The following is a 17,733-nucleotide window of genomic DNA, read 5'->3' on the forward strand; positions in this document are numbered from 1 at the left end:
AATTCTAAGCACACACACACAGCCATTGAATGGGGAACACACAGCACCGGTCTGCCCAGTAGCTGTGTAATTCTCAGGGTGACTGCTGTGCTGTGTGGATCTATCCCCCAGTACAAAGACACACTAAACACCATCCTCCAGGGGGGCAGCCTGTCCCAGTAGCCTGAGTAAATAGCACTGGACCCTGGGTCCAATGATCTGGGTTCTCTCTGTGGGAAACTGTGAAACACTTGCTGCTAGTTGGTTTCTATTTCTGTTGATCTTCTCTAATTCACATCTGTCTTCCTGCTTTAGAGTTGTGTCCCAAATGGCATCCTTTTCCCTACATAGTGCACTACTTTCGATAAGGCTCTGGTCGATAGTAGTGCACTATATATGGGACACAGTTTATGAATAATTATTCTATGATTCCAGGCTTGGGATCTTTTTGTCAGTTAACACTCACAGGGGAGTTCACTGAGGCAGTAAATCAGCACTTTACACTTCAGGATCTCTCTCTCTTTCTTTCTCTCTTATGTCATTCTCTCTCTCTCTCTCTCTCTCTCTTTCTCTCTCTCCCTCTCTCTATCATACTTAATTTCACAACACAGATGACACATCTGACATTCGATTTCCTTTCATCCAACCGCCCAGCCCCAGCCTCACAGCCCCAGCCTCACAGCTCCAGCCTCACATCTCACACCAGCGATAACCCCAGTGTCTGATGTCGTTCAAATGATGACAGAGAATGCAGAGGAATCTATCTTTATCAGATTTCACAGTGTTTTGTTTCAGGAAGGAAGGAAGGAAGGAAGGAAGGAAGGAAGGAAGGAAGGAAGGAAGGAAGGAAGGAAGGAAGGAAGGAAGGAAGGAAGGAAGGAAGGAAGGAAGGAAGGAAGGAAGGAAGGAAGGAAGGAAGGAAGGAAGGAAGGAAGGAAGGAAGGAAGGAAGGAAGGAAGGAAGGAAGGAAGGAAGGAAGGAAGGAAGGAAGGAAGGAAGGAAGGAAGGAAGGAAGGAGAGAGAGAGAGATACAGGGGAGATAGGGAGGGAGGGAATCTCATATATAAAGAAATAAATTGAAACAAACAATTCTGAAAATCAACATGCAATAGAGCATTCTGGGAAATATAATGAGTGTTTTCCTCTACACAGAGTAACAATGACACAATCACACTCAACTCTACTGCTCAACCCTTTCCTGCAATAAAAGTACCAATTTGCCCTCTAGTGGCCTCATGGGCAGAATGTTATTCATATTTATAATAATTTCATCATTAATACACTTTTTTATTTTTAACACCAAACATCCAGTGTTTCTATGTCACAAGGTCTTGTTATATTTCCGTCTTCTGCGATGTATATAAAGTGTAAAACTGGGCTGCAAACTCAAAATGTAATACAACTCTATATCTGACATGGTTCAGGTGTCTTCTTTTTTTAAGCCTATAACCATGTTAGAGGTGTATACTTTTGTTTCAAAGTAGATTTGTTTAAGACTAGCAAGAAACACCCTGTGTGACCCTGATTTTGCCCACTGTTACGTTAATGTACTCCTGAATCAACACTAGAAATGTTACACTGAAAACATGTAACCTAGGTAACACTGGCCTTTTTGCAGTGTACCATACAATATACTGCTCTGCTGGTTCACTCATATTCCCTTCTATTCTCCTACTCTATGCTCAATATAACATTAATTTGAATGACAGAAATCCTGGAAAACAGATTAAATATGTCAGTACTGTACATGTACAATGATTAATAGAGTACCAGATACATGCACAAATATTCCCATTTAAGTACAGTTGAAAACATTCTCACATCTATCTTTTTAAACTTATCACAGTACTCAAACTCCTAATGTTAAAGTTTAAACACTGAGGTAAACATTAACGTTCAGACTCTATCTAAAATAAAGAAAAATAAATACAATAAAAATCTTATTCAGATTCAGCGTTCTATGTAGAATCCTTCATGACCTCCAAAGAACCCTTATTGCCTTCCAAATAATCATCATGTAACTTTTTCTTCCAAATCGGTTCTTAGGATGTTAAAGGTTTTAGATAGAACCCTTTGCATTACAAAGAACACTCGTCTTCCAAAAAGGGTTCTTCAAATGAAAATGGCTCTTGGTAGAAGCCTATCCATTTGCAAAAATGTAATTGTCATTATGGGGTATTGTGTGTAGATTGCTGAGGGAATAAAAAAACATATATTTTTTGAATTATGTTGTAACTTAACAAAATGTGGAAAAAGTCAAGTGGTCTGAATACTTCCCAAAGGCACTGTATGCCATTTAGCAGACTATTTTATCCAAAGAGACTTTCAGAGATGCATGCACACATTTTGTTGTATTGGAGGCCCAGGGAATCGAACCCACAACCTTTGCATTGCAAGCGCCATGCACTACCAACTGAACCATAAAGGACAGACACAGTAGAGTGCAGCAGCCCGAGGATACAGTGAGAGTAATAGTGAGACAGAGGCATCTAATTGACCTGGTTGCTGGTTCAATAGAGATGACTGCCGCACAATGAACACTACGACCACAGCTAACCAACCGTATCTCAATCGTGACCAGCTGACCACTCATCTCTGAGGCATGAGCAGCTACTGTACCAACCCACCACCTCTGATTAAACCACTATGACCACAGCTATATGGCTGAGCAACCAAACCCACCCCAGTCAGTACACTATTACCCTTATAAGACTACTGACCTGAGCTGAACTGAGCTAAGCTGAGCCATGTCAAGCTGTACTGCAGCCTGGTTGCATGGACCATGCTTAAAAGCACAATGGGAAAGGAAACGATGCTAGCCAGCGAAGTACATCATGAGGGTCAGCAAAAAAGTGTGAAAAGGGTATAGTGTCCACTCAGTCCTCTCTGAAGCCAATTTGCTGGTAGTGTACTTTTATTTGGTATTTTTTTACACACAAGGAATAAAGCATTTGTCTCGGTTATCTACTTATCTGCTATTTTGTACTGAAAGCTATATATTTTCAAAAAAATAACACTTATAGAAGAGTATCTAAGAAAAGTGTCTTCACAGACAGGCACTTTCCTGCTCTGATAGATGTATACCCTGAAGGAAATGATTTCCCATCTTCCTTAATACATCCTAATCTCCTAGAGAGGTCAGTCGTTGACACTTGTTGAATATCACTGTGGTGGGAGGGATACATAAAGAAAGGCACAAAATAATAAGTCTATGAAAGAGGGGCCAAATATATACAGTGCATTCAGACAATATTCAGACCTTGACTTTTTCCACATGTTGTTACATTACAGCCGTAATTCTAAAATGGATTTCATAGCTTTTTCCCCTCTTCAATCTACATACAATACGCCATAATGGAAAAGCATTTACATAAGTATTCAGACCCTTTACTCTGTACTTTTGGCGATTACAGCCTTGAGCTTTCTTTGGTACGACGCTACAAGCTTGGCACACCTGTATTTGGGGCGTTTCTCCCATTCTTCTCTGCAGATCTTCTCAAGCTCTGTCAGATTGGATGTGGAGCGTCGCTGCACATCTATTTTCAGGTCTCTCCAGAGATGTTCGATCGGGTTCATAACCGGGCTCTGGCTGGGCCACTCAAGGACATTCAGAGACTTGTCCCGAAGCTACTCCTGAGTTGTCTTGGCTGTGTGCTTGGGGAGTTGTCCTGTTGGAAGGTGAACCTTTACCCCAGAATGAGGTTCTGAGTGCTCTGGAGCAGGTTTTCATCAAGGATCTCTTTGTACTTTTCTCCGATCATCTTTCCCTCAATCCTGACTAGTCTCCTAGTACCTGCCGCTGAAAAGCATCCCCACAGCATGATGCTGCCACCACCATGCTTCACCTTAGGGATGGTGCCATGAGGTCGAAGAAATTGTCCATAGAGCTCCGAGACAGGATTGTGTGGAGGCACAGATCTGGGGAAGGGTACCAAAACATTTCTGCAGCATTGAAAGTCCCCAAGAACACAGTGGCCTCCATCATTCTTACATGGAAGAAACAGGTGTTTCTGTTTCTGTTTACATTTTTAAATGTCTAAAAACCTATTTTTGCTTTGTCATTGTGGGGTATTGTGTGTAGATTGATGAAGACATTTTTTTATTTAATCTATTTTACAATAAAGCTGTAACGTAACCAAATGTGGAAAAAGTTAAGGGGTCTGAATACTTTCCGAATGCACTGTACATATAGCCATCTCATATTTATGAGACCACACTCAGTAGGAACTGGTATTAGTAGACCACTGACCACTGAGGACGAGAGATACAAGTAAAAAATATATTTTATTTTATACAACGGGTGGTTTGGAATTCCCATTCTTAGAGTCTATCCTGCCCATGATATACTAGACAACATACACATGACCAGTACATTCATAAAAAGTGCCATCGTTTACGTTGTTACCTAGGAACGCACTACTTCTACCACTACTACTACTGATCCACTGTCTTATCTGCCCAGCCATGGAATTTATAAACTTGATCTCCACTCTAAAAATCAGATCAGGGATCATATACTAGATTCAGCCGCAGGCCGATTTTTTATTGAGCGGATGGTCGTGGGGCCGGACCATGATTACAAATCATTTGAAGACAGCAAATTGACCACAAGAAACAGAAATGTTTGACTAAAACATAATAATTTTGAACGTTGCTTACATTTGTATAGAATCACGTGTCTCTGTATTATGCGTGGGAATACTTGGGAACAGATTTACAAAATGTAAATAACTTGGAGCTGATTTCTTGGTGTTTTTACAGACTTTTATGTCCCAAAAATATATATAAATTAATTAATAAAAGATTTTCTCCGAAAACTTGGGGGGCAAATAAAACCAGTGCAGGCGATATTCGGCCCTCGGGCTCTAGTTGGGGAACCCTAATCTAGACATTATTGCTGACATCTCCACTGTGTCCCATAATAATGAACGTGTCCGGAGTTGGGACAAGACAGCAGCTTTTTTCAGCCAGTTGAAATCATGAATGAGCATATTTTTTTATGGATACTGTATATACAAAGAAATATCAATAGAAAACAGGTAAAACGAAATGAAGCTAGTTTGTTGTCTTTCCAGCTTCAGTCTGAAGTGATTGTTTTAGCTGTGTGTAGCTGGCTAGCTAGCAAAGAGGGAAGAGCCTCCATAGCAAACATTTTTGTTTGCCATAGCAACCTGCAAGGTTTTGGAACTATCAACCAGTGATTGGGTAGTTTTGCTTTACATGGCAGTCAATATGAATAAAACTAACAACCAGAGAACGCCTAAAATTGCACTTGACAACTAGTGTTAGTGAATGTAGCTTTGCGTTTTGTTGAAAAATGTATGGTTTGGGAAATAATCTTTCTTTTTAATGCTGGTAACCCATTGTATAAAAGCAAAAATAGACTTGAGTCCATGTGTTATGATATTTTTATCATGGCTGTGGTGGTCTATGGCTATGAAATATGGCCTCTCATGTTTTATTGCTTAATTACATAATGTCCTGGGGACACAGCTATAGCCTACCTCTATGCGACCTGCATATGACCAATACAAAAATATATATTTAAAATATGCATAAAAAATTCTACCTATTGTGACACACCTTGATAATGCAACATTTCCCTTCTTAACCTGCAGGCCTCCTCAAGCAGGGATTTTTCTTTCTCCTGTAAACAATATATATAATATATAGCTTGAGTGGCCTGGCCTAAGGCCACGTGTCAGTGGCGCACACACTATCAACCCCCCCCCTCCCTCCACCTACCACACACACCAGCAGACTGACAGACAGGGTAATGTAATCGCAGCCGTACCTATCGCCCTAAGAATCTACTCCTTTATTATAAACCTTCCACATTAATCCCTTTAAAGCTTTGAACTTTCCATTGATTAACATCTTACACCCTCCCATGATTGCTATGCTCTTATTAAATGTTTTATTGTATTTATCACGAGAGGTATGACATTATAAATTGAAAAAGGCATTCAGATTTCTTTCAGCTCTCAAATGAAATGCTGCTTTAAAACGAAGGGGAAAAGGAGAAAATTAAATGAAAACGGAGAAGGAGATGGAATTAAATAAATTGCAGATAGGGATTTTCAAGGGTTTAACACTGATGATAGCCAAGGACTCTAATTTTAGAAATATTTTGGGCTTTATAAAGGACAGTGATGAGAGAAATGGGAGAGAGAGATAGAGATGGAAAGGGAGAGAAAGAGGGGAGAAAGAGAGAGAGAGGGAGAGAGAAAGAGAGAGGGAGAGGGAGACAGAAAGAGAGGGGACAGAGGAAGAGAGGGGAGAGAGAGAAGTAGAGAGAGAGTGGGAGGTATTGAAAGAGAGAGAGAGGTAGAGAGAGTGAGAGAGAGGAGAGAGAGAGTGATGATGGTAAAGAAATGTGGAGGTAAATTGCATATGGAGTTCGGCATGTGATTTGCATATTCAAGGCCTAAAAACATCTTAGGTGGGCAGCGGGATGAAAGGCTACAAGTCAGGAGTGAAAACATCTTAGGTGGGCAGCGGGATGAAAGGCTACAAGTCAGGAGTGAAAACATCTTAGGTGGGCAGCGGGATGAAAGGCTACAAGTCAGGAGTGAAAACATCTTAGGTGGGCAGCGGGATGAAAGGCTACAAGTCAGGAGTGAAAACATCTTAGGTGGGCAGCGGGATGAAAGGCTACAAGTCAGGAGTGAAAACATCTTTGGATGCTTGTCTGAAAGCAGAAAACTGACTCTTTAGAAAATACTGTAACTCGAAGTGATGAATCCTCTAAAATATAGAAAATAAAAGGGCATAAGCCAACAAAATGTGTACCGTTACCACACTAGCTCCGATAGGCCTAAATCAAAAAACCTACAAATTGCATCTGTGAAACCCCCAAAAATAGTTATATATAGTGACAAATAAGAGTTATTTGGCTTGTAACGATGGCAGATCACTTTGTGGTGCAATATAGAACCCTTTTTGAAGGTTCTATAGAGAACCAGGCCGATAAGGTTTTACATTTTAGGGTGCTATAAAGAACCATTTGAAAAAGGTTCTATATAGCACCAAAAAGGGTTCCTCTATGGTGACAACCTTTTTGGTGCTATATAGAATCTGTAATATAACCTCAATCTCAATCAAAGGTTCTATAAAAAACCTTTTGATGAACCACGCAGGGTTTTTAAAAATTCTGGTTAGCCATATTATATGGATAAAATTACATAGGTATTATTATTGTGTTTATTGACAAGTTGAATCAGGTGTGCTAAGTCCAGAACTACTGATTTACTAGTGATGTTACGTTTAATACCGGAGCTCCAAGGCATGCGTCGAAATCGCTAAGCAGCTAACTTCGAAGCAGTGTGCCAATGAGTTTATCACTTTATCAGAAGTACGTTTTTAATCTGTGTGTTGCAAAATGCGCGTTCCCACTGATTTTGCAGTGGTTCCGGTGCTTTCTTTGATTAAGCTGCTTTCAAACACCAACCTCTACTGGATACCCTACTTATAAATATATACTGAATAAAAATATAAACGCAACATGTACAGTGTTGTTGTCATGTTTCACGAGCTGAAATAAAATATCCCAGAAATGTTCCATATGCACAAAAATATTATTTCTCTCAAATGTTGTTCACACATTTTTTTTACATCCACCTGACAGGTGTGGCCTATCAAGAAGCTAAATAAACAGAATGATCATTACACAGGTGCACCTTGTGCTGGGGGCAATGAAAGGCCACTCTAAAATGTGCAGTTTTGTCACACAACGCAATGCCGCAGATGTCTCAAGTTTTGAGGGAATGTGCACTTAACGTGCTGACTGCAGAAATGTCCAGAGCTGATGCCACAGAATTGAATGTTAATTTTTCTAACATAAGCCGCCTCCAACGTAGAGAATTTGGCAGTACGTCCAACTGGACCACGTATAACAATGCCATCCCAGGACTTCCACATCCGGCTTCTTCACCTGCGGGATCGTCTGAGACCAGCCAACCGGACAGCTGATGAAACTGAGGAGTATTTCTGTCTGTAATAAAGCCCCTTTGTGGAGAAAAAACTATTTGTGATTAGCTGGGCCTGGCTCCCCAGTGGGTGGGCCTATGCCCTCCCAGGCCCACTCATGGCTCCGTCCTTGCCCAGTCATGTGAAATACATCGATTAGGGCCTAACAAATTTATTTCAATTGACTGATATCCTTATAGGAACAGTAACTCAGTAAAATCATTGAAATTGTTGCATGTGGCACTTATATTTTTGTTCAGTGTAGTTAGGATTCTGGATTTCTTTCCCTACAGTCTTGAAGGAGTTCCCACATATGCTGATCACTTGTTGGCTGCTTTTCCTTCACTCTTTAGTCCAACTCATCCCAAACCATCTTAATTGGGTTGAGGTTGGGTGACTGTGGAGGCCAGGTCATCTGATGCAGCACTCCATCACCCTCCTTCTTGGTCAAATATCCCTTACCCAGCCTGGAGGTGTGTTAGGTCATTGTCCTGTTGAAAAACAAATTATAGTCCCACTAAGCGCAAACCAGATGGGATGGCGTATCGCTGCAGAATGCTGTAGTAGCCAGTGGTGTAAAGTACTAAAGTAAAAATACTTTAAAGTACTACTTAAGTAGTTTTTTGCGGGTATCTGTACTTTAATTTACTATTTATATTTTTGACTACTTTCACTTTTACTCCACTACATTCCTAAAGAAAATAATGTACTTTTTACTCCTTACATTTTCCCTGACACCCAAAAGTACTTGTTACATTTTGAATGCTTGCAGGACAGGAAAATTGTCTAATTCATAAACTTATCAAGAGAAAATCCCTGGTCATCCTTACTGCCTCTGATCTGACAGACTCACTAAACACAAATGCTTTGTTTGTAAATTATTTCTGACTTTTGAAGTGTGCCCCTGGCTATCCGTAAATTTAAAAAACAAGAAAATTGTGCCGTCTGGGTTGCTTAATATAAGGAATTTTAAATGACGTATACTTCAACTTTTCATACTTAAGTATATTTTAGCGATTACATTTACTTTTGATACTTAAGTATGTTTAAAAACAAATACTTTTAGACTTTTACTCAAGTAGTATTTTACAGGGTGACTTTCACTTTTACTTCAGTCATTTTCTTTTAATGTATCTTTACTTTTACTCAAGTATGACAATTGGGTACTTTTTCCACTACTGGTAGTAGCCATGCTGGTTAAGTGTGCCTTGAATTCTAAATAATTCACAGACAGTGTCACCAGCAAAGCACCCCAACACCATCACAGCTTCTCCTCCATTCTTCATGGTGGGAATCACACATGCGGAGATCCTCCATTCACCTACTCTGCGTCTCATAAAGACACAGCAGTTGGAACCAAAATCTCAAATTTGGCCTCATCAGACCAAAGGACAGATTTCCACCGGTGTAATGTCCATTGCTCTTGTTTCTTGGCCAAAGAAAGTCTCTCCTTATTATTGGTGTCCTTTTGTAGTGGTTTCTTTGCAGAAATTCGACCATGAAGGCCTGATTCACGGAGTCTCCTCTGAACAGTTGATGTTGAGATGTGTCTGTTACTTAAACTCTGTGAAGCATTTATTTGGGCTGCAATTTCTCAGGCTGGGAACTCTAATGAACTTATCCTCTACAGCAGAAGTAACTCTGGATCTTCCTTTCCTGTGGTGATCCTCATGAGAGCCAGTTTCATCATAGCGCTTGATTGTTTTTGCGACTGCACTTGAAGAAACTTTCAACGTTCTTGACATTTTCTGCATTAACTGACCTTCATGTCATAAAGTAATGATGGACTGTCTTTTCTCTTTGCTTATATGAGCTGTTCTTGCCATAATATGGACTTGATCTTTTACCAAATAGGGCTATCTTCTGTATACCACACCTACCTTGTCACAACACAACTGATTGTCTCAAACGCATTAAAAATGAAAGAAATTCCACAAATGAACTTTTAACAAGGTACACCTGTTAATTGAAATGCATTCAAGGTGACTACCTCATGAAGCTGGTTGAGAGAATGCCAAGAGTGTGCAAAGCTGTCAACAAGACAAAGGGTGGCTACCTTGAAGAATCTCAAATATAAAATATATTTTGATTTGTTACACTTTTTTGGTTACTACATGATTCCATATGATGTCTTCACTATTATTCTACAGTAGAAAATAGTAAAAATAAATAAAAACCCTTGAATAAATAGATGTGTCCAAACTTTTGACAGGTACTGTATATATATATATGAGATATATTTTAAGTCGTATATAATACGATATGATTTGGTATTTGGTATTTTATTAGGATCCCCATTAGCTGTTGCAAAAGCAGCAGCTACTCTTCCTGGGGTCCACACAAAACATGAAACATAATACAGAATTACATAATACAGAACATCAATAGACAAGAACAGCTCAAGGACAGAACTACATAAATTTTTTAACAAGGCACACGTAGCCTACATATCTATGCATACATACAAACTATCTAGGTCAAAAAGGGGAGAGGCGTTGTGCCGCGAGTGGTTGCTTTATTTGTTATTTGAAACCAGGTTTGCTGTTTTTTTTAGCAATATGAGATGGAAGGGAGTTCCATGCAATAAGGGCTCTATATAATACTGTATGCTTTCTTGAATTTTTCTGAATTTGGGGACTGTGAAAAGACCCCTGGTGGCATGTCTGGTGGGATAAGTGTGTGTCAGAGCTGTGTGTAAATTGACAATGCAAACAATTTGGGATTTTCAACACATTAATGTTTCTTATAAAAATAAGAAGTGATGCAGTCAGTCTCTGCTCAACTCTTAGCCAAGAGAAACTGGCATGCGTAGTATTTATATCAGCCCTCTGATTACAATTTTTAGCAAAACGTGCCGCTCTGTTCTGGGCCAGCTGCAGCTTAACTAGGTCTTTCCTTGCAGCACTGGACCACACAACTGGACAATAATCAAGATTAGACAAAACTATAGCCTGCAGAACTTGCTTTTTGGAGTGTGGGGTCAAAAAAATTACCATGATTCAATTGGTAATTCCAACTGTAACTAAATGAGACACTTATTTTTTTATATAATAAATAAAAGTGGTGTATTTTCTACAATTTAATCAAAATACGAAGAAAAAGAAATGTAACCACTCTTAAATTCAAAGACAGAGCTATGGATGCAAGGACTGACCATCCATGATATCAAAATGATAGTTTTAACCATGTTTTGAGGCTATAAAGTGTTTGTTTACATGCACTTTGTTTGTAAACATTGGAGTAAAACAAACATATATTTTGGGTTCTCATGGGGTATAACAGCTGAACTAAGCGCATGAGGCATTTGTAAGTTATATTCTTCAAGAATCAATGGGTACATATCAATAATTTATAAATCCAAAAATGTATGTAGCAACTGCAGATTTCCATTTTAAGGCAAGAAAAGATATTGGACTTATTAAGAATAGATATGGGAGTGAGGCACGCTCTGGGCAATCTCTCTCTCTCTCTCTCGCTCTCTCTTTGGATGATCATTTCTCATTCAACGAATCTGCAGCTTTGGACGTTCTGCTTACTTCGGACCAGGCCTTAATCCCCGGGACTCGAAAGTGGAAACGCCGGCGAAAGAGAGGCAGGCTCTCACATTCCTCTCCCTTAAACTCAATCTAAACTGTCCAATGGAGACCTAACTTCAAGATGGCCTGAAGGCTATTCCATGAGCTGGGGGCATAACAAAAAAAATTAAAATCCTCAGTCTGAAAATTGCTGGATCTCCAATTAATATGTGAGGTGAGGTAGTGGGGGAGTCTCTGAAGAAACGCTTTATATACAAAAAGTAGCCAATGCTGGGCCCTTCTTGTAGTCAGAGCCTCTCAGCCAACAGAATTATAAAAAAATGCAGTGAATTGTAAAACAAATAGTCCCCAGTGATAAAACGCAGTGCTGAGTGATAGACTGAATGTAAAGGTTTTAAAGCAGAGGCTGCCGCATGCATGTAGATTATATCACCATAATCAAGTAGTGGGAGAAGCATTGCTTAAACAATGTTCCTCCTACTTTCAAAAGTGAGGCAGGATTTATTTATATAAAAGGAACCAATATTAATTATCAGCTTTTTTGTCAGTTTTTCAATGTGTGTTTTAAAAGATAGCTTATCGTCAATCCAAATACCCAACTACTTATAATGGGGAACTTGCTCAATTTGGGCTCCCTTTAATGTGCAAATACACAGGTCCTCAGGGTCAATATAACGAGATCTAGAGAACAACAGAAACTTGGTTTTATTAACATTTAGCACTCTTATAAGAAATCCCGCTATGACCTCAGACGAGCCATCAGACAGGCAAAGCATCAATACAGGACTAAGATCGAATCCTACTACGCCGGCTCTGACACTCGATGGATGTGGCAGGGCTTGCAAACTATCATGCATTACAAAGGGAAACCAAGCCGTGAGCTGCCCAGTGACGCGAGTCTACCAGACGTGCTAAAGACCTTCTATGCTCGCTTTGAGGCAAGCAACACTGAACCATGCATGAGAGCACCAGCTGTTGCAGACGACTGTGTGATCTCGCTCTCCGTAGCCGATGTGATATGACCTTTAAACAGGTTAACATTTGCAAGGACCGCGGGGCCTGACGGAATACCAGGACGCGTACTCAGAGCATGCACAGACAAGCTGGCAAGTGTCTTCACTGACATTTTTAACCTATCTCTAACCCACTCTGTAATACTAACTTGTTTCAAGCAGACCACCATTGTCCCCGTGCACAAGATTGCCGAGGTAGCCTGCCTAAATGACTATCGCCCCGTAGCACTCACATCTGTAGCCATGAAATGTTTTGAAATGCTGGTCATGGTTCACATCAAATTACATTTTATTTGTCACATGCGCCGAATACAACAGGTGTACACCTTACAGTGAAATGCTTACTTACAAGCCCTTAATCAACACCATCATCCCAGACACCCTGGACCCACTCTATTTTGCATACCGCCCCAACAGATCAACAGATGACACAATCTCTATTGCACTCCACACTGCCCTCACCCACCTGGACAAAAGGAATATGTATGTATGAATGCTGTTCATTGACTACAGCTCAGCGTTCAACACCATAGTCCCCTCCAAGCTCATCACCAACCTCAGGACCCTGGGACTGAACACTTCCCTCTGCAACTGGATCCTGGACTTCCTGATGGGCCGCCCCAGGCGGTGAGGGTAGGCAACAACACATTCGCCACGCTGACTATCAACTTGTGGGCCCATCAGGGATGTGTGCCTAGTGTGTGCCACTCCTGTACTCCCTGTTCACCCACGAATGCGTGGCCGTGCACAACTCCCACACCTTCATCAAGTTTGCTGATGACACAACGGTGGTAGGACTGATCACTGATGATGATGAGGCAGCCTATAGGGAGGAGGTCAGAGACCCGACCGTGTGGTGCCAGGACAGCAACCTCTCCCTCCACATAATCAAGACAAAGGAGCTGATCTTGGACAACAGGAAACGGAGGGGCGAGCACGCCCTCATTCACATCGATGAGGCTGTAGTGGAGTGGATCGAGAGTTCCTCTGTGTCGACGTCACTAAATAGTTAACATGGTCCATATACACCCACACAGTTGTGAATAGGGAAAGACAGGACCTCTTCCTTCTCAGCAGGCGGAAAATATTTGGCATGTGCCTTCAGATCCTCAAAAAGAGCTACAGCTGCACCACTGCGAGCCTCTTGACTGGCTGCATCACCGCTTAGTATTGCAACTGCAAAGCACCCAACCGCAAGGCACTACAGAGGGTGGTGAGTACTGCCCAGTACAGTTCCACATCACTGGGGCTGAGCTCCCTGCCACCCAGGACCTCTATACCAGGCAGTGTCAGAGACTCCTTCCACGCAAGCCATGAACTGTTATCTCTGCTACAGCACGGCAAGCGGTACCAGTGCACCAAGTCTGGAACCAACAGGACCTTGAACAGCGTCTACTCCCAACACATAAGACTGTTAAACAAGACTGCTAAATAGATAATGAAATGGCTACCTGCATTGACCCTTTTTTGTACTAACTCTCTTCCACTGACTATGCACACATACTGGACCCTACCCACACATACCTATACTGACACCCCAACACACACACACAAACACACACACAACTTTGCCCCGTACATGTTTTGGCATTTCAAGCTTTAACATTTGACATATTCATGTGTTTGTGGTCATGGACAATATTATACTCTATATTCATATTACAGATGAATGTTTGTAACCGTGAACATTCTGCCAGAAAGGGTCATTTCACCAGGAAAGGAGCATGCAGTTTGCCAAGTCACTTCTCTTTCATATTTATGATGTTCCCTCCATGTTCCCTCAATCACCTCCTGATTCAGATTAGCAATCGTCTTTGCACGTCTTTTAAATGCAGCTTTTGAACTGCTGAAGGACTACTTGAAAGGAGAACATGTTTAATTAGCTGGCTTATAGTGGAAGGAAACGAGTAACATAGGCAGCGGCTGTCTCCAAAATGACACCCTATTCCCTATGTAGTGCGCTAGTTTTGACTTTGGAAAAGTAGTACACTATATAGGGAATAGGGTGCCATTTGGGATGCAGAGTGAGCTACACATGGTAAGACTGGGACTGTACACGGATGGATCCCTTTCAATGCAGAATCTTTTCTCCACTCTGATAAAATATGAAATATACTGTTAAAATCGATTTATAGATGGAAATGGAAAATGAAAGTTGTGTCACTTGAAGTAACAGCGTTTCATTATTATTGCGTGAGAGTATTGTCTAGTCGTCTGTCTGATCATGAATTATGATTTCTGAACAAATGGAAAATACCAATTTGTACAAATCCCAATTCTAATCCCATTGCAATTCTCAATCCCAAATTGTGACAAAATGTATATTTTGGAAATAAATGCTTCGTCCTTAAAATCAGTTGATTTTTTTGTACCTTTAAAGTAGTATTGCCACACACTTAGAAAAGAGGGTTCCACAATGGTTCTTTGGCAAGGGTGGGTGATGGTTTCATGTGGAACCATAAGATGCTGACCACCACCGGCACGCGCGTGCGTACGTGTGCTCTGTTGATTTTGTCCATCCACACCAGACGTGATCAGGACACACAGGTTGAAATATCAAAACGAACTCCAAACCAACTATATTAATTTGGGGACAGAACACATGAAACATTCATGGACTTGTTGCTAGCTAATTTGTCCTGGGATATAAACATTGGGTTGTTATTTTACCTGCAATGTACAAGATCCTTTTTTTCCTGGATCTTTGTAGAATTTTGACCCATTTTAAGTCACACAAAATCATGTGTTCTCTACTCCACAGATAAAAGGGGAAACTTAATTAGTTTAGAGTAAACTCTCCTCCTCGTCCTCCTCCTCCTTCTTCTTCTTCTTCAATCTTCTTTTTCTTCTGTGGACCAACTGGACTGGAGTGTGAACCTCAGTTCAGCTTTCAATCACACACATGGGTATATGCTCTGAAAAACCAATGAGGAGATGGGAGAGGTAGGGCAGAGCATGAAACGTCAAAAATAGAACCAAGTTCTATTTTAGCGCATGGATATGCAGATGCTCGTTGACGCGAGCAAGCAGTTTTGATGAAATTATTGAATAACATGTACAGTACCAGTCGAAAGTTTGGACACATCTACACATTCCAGGGTTTTTCTTCATTTTACTATTTTCTACATTGTAGAATAATAGTGAAAACATCAAAACTATGAAATAACACGTATGGAATCATATAGTAAGCATAAAAGTACAGGACAGATAATGTGGGAACCATTAAAGGGGAGTAGGTGAAATAGGAACATGAGGGATTTATTGGTTTGTTTAGTTTTTGATGTCTTGTGAATACATACCCATTAAGAAGCTTGATGATTGATCAAAACTATTGTCATTGTAACTGTTTATGTAGTGTATCAACACCTTACATAAGGTATGGAGTCAATATGAGACACAAAATATGTAAAGACCCATCTCAATATCACATATTGTGGATAACACTTAAAGATGCACTATGCAGAAATAGCTCCGCCATTTCATGGTTGCAAAAATTGTAATAGTTAAACTAATCATTGTACCATCTAGAACGCTGTGAAATATATTTTCCATAACCAAAATAATGTATTTTCAGCTGGTGTACAAAACTGAAAGTAAAAGACTCAAAAACAAAACTTAAGAATGGAATCATAGAAATAGTGCACATACCAGTACCACTTCTTAGACTTGCTTTCAATGAGAATGATAGATCTATAACACACATTTCTAAGTGAATTTGGTCGCCCAAAAAGTTACATATAGCCACTTTAAGATATGGACACGTTAACGTGTGTGACATGGAATGTCAATGGAATGGTGCAGCCAGCCAAAATGATTAAGGTGTTGTCTTATTTGTTTTCTTACAACAAACTCACCTACCAGCAATAGGAAGTAAAAGGTTTGAACGAACTTGGGATGGGTTGGCATTCTCCTCCACCTACTCCTCAAGATCCAGAGGAGTATTTGTATTTATTATGGATCCTCATTAGCTGCTGCCAAAGCGGGGTCCAGCAAAATTAAGGCAGTTTATACATTTTTAAATACATTACAATACATTCACAGATTTCACAACACACTGTGTGCCCTCAGACCCCTACTCCACCACTACCACATATCTACAGTAGTAAATCCATGTGTATGTATAGTGTGTATGTTATCGTGTGTGTGTGTGTGTGTGTGTGTGTGTGTGTGTGTGTGTGTGTGTGTGTGTGTGTGTGTGTGTGTGTGTGTGTGTGTGTGTGTGTGTGTGTGTGTGTGTGTGTGTGTGTGTGTGTGTGTGTGTGTGTGTGTGCCAATGTTTGTGTTGATTCACAGTCCCCGCTGTTCCATAAGGTCTTTTTTAAATCTAATTTTACTGCTTGCGTCAGTTACTTGATATGGAATAGAGTTCCATGTAGTCATGGCTCTATGTAGTACGGTGTGCCTCCCGTAGTCTGTTCTGGACTTGGGGACTGTGAAGAGACCTCTTGTGGCATGTCTTGTGGGGTATGCATGGGTGTCTGAGCTGTGTGCAGGTAGTTTAGACAGACAGCTCGGTGCATTCAACAAGTCAATACCTCTCATAAATAAAAGTAGTGATGAAGTCAATCTCTCCTTCACTTCAGCCAGGAGAGACTGACATGTATATTATTAATATTAGCTCTCTGTGTACATCCAAGGGCCAGCCGTGCTGCCCTGTTCTGAGCCAATTGCAAAAAAAAATTGTGGCACTTGACCACACGACTGAACAGTAGTCAAGGTGCGACAAAACTAGGGCCTGTAGGACCTGCCTTGTTGATAGTGTTGTTAAAAAGGCAGAGCATTGCTTCATTATAGACAGACTTCTCCCCATCTTAGCTACTACTGCATCAATATTGAAAATAAGATTTTGTTCTTAACTGATTTGCCTAGTTAAATAAAGGTTACATTTTTAAAAAAGAAAATAGGTTTTGACCATGACAGTTTACAATCTAGTGTTACTCCAAGCAGTTTAGTCATCTCAACTTGCTCAATTTCCACATTATTTATTACAAGACTTAGTTGAGGTTTAGGGATTAGTGAGTGTTTTGTTCCAAATACAATGCTTTTAGTTTTAGAAATATTTAGGGGTAACTTATTCATTGCCACCCACTCTGAAACTAACTGCAGCTCTTTGTTGAGCGTTGCAGTCATTTCAGTCACTGTAGTAGCTGACGTGTATAGTGTTGAGTCATCCGCATACATAGACACTCTGGCTTTACTCAAAGTCAGTGGCATGTCGTTAGTAAAAATGTAAAAAA

At 40.4% G+C, this 17,733-nt stretch overlaps 1 protein-coding gene across 2 annotated transcripts in view; it reads right to left on the bottom strand.

Annotated features, from left to right (window-relative positions):
- The window catches only part of macrod2 (mono-ADP ribosylhydrolase 2), a 1,184,313-nt gene that overhangs the window by 299,713 nt on the left and 866,867 nt on the right, over nt 1-17,733 (bottom strand). The gene's annotated exons all lie outside the window — the stretch shown is intronic.

The sequence above is a fragment of the Salvelinus alpinus genome, chromosome 3, assembly GCF_045679555.1.
Source record: "Salvelinus alpinus chromosome 3, SLU_Salpinus.1, whole genome shotgun sequence".
NCBI classification, from domain to species: domain Eukaryota; kingdom Metazoa; phylum Chordata; class Actinopteri; order Salmoniformes; family Salmonidae; genus Salvelinus; species Salvelinus alpinus.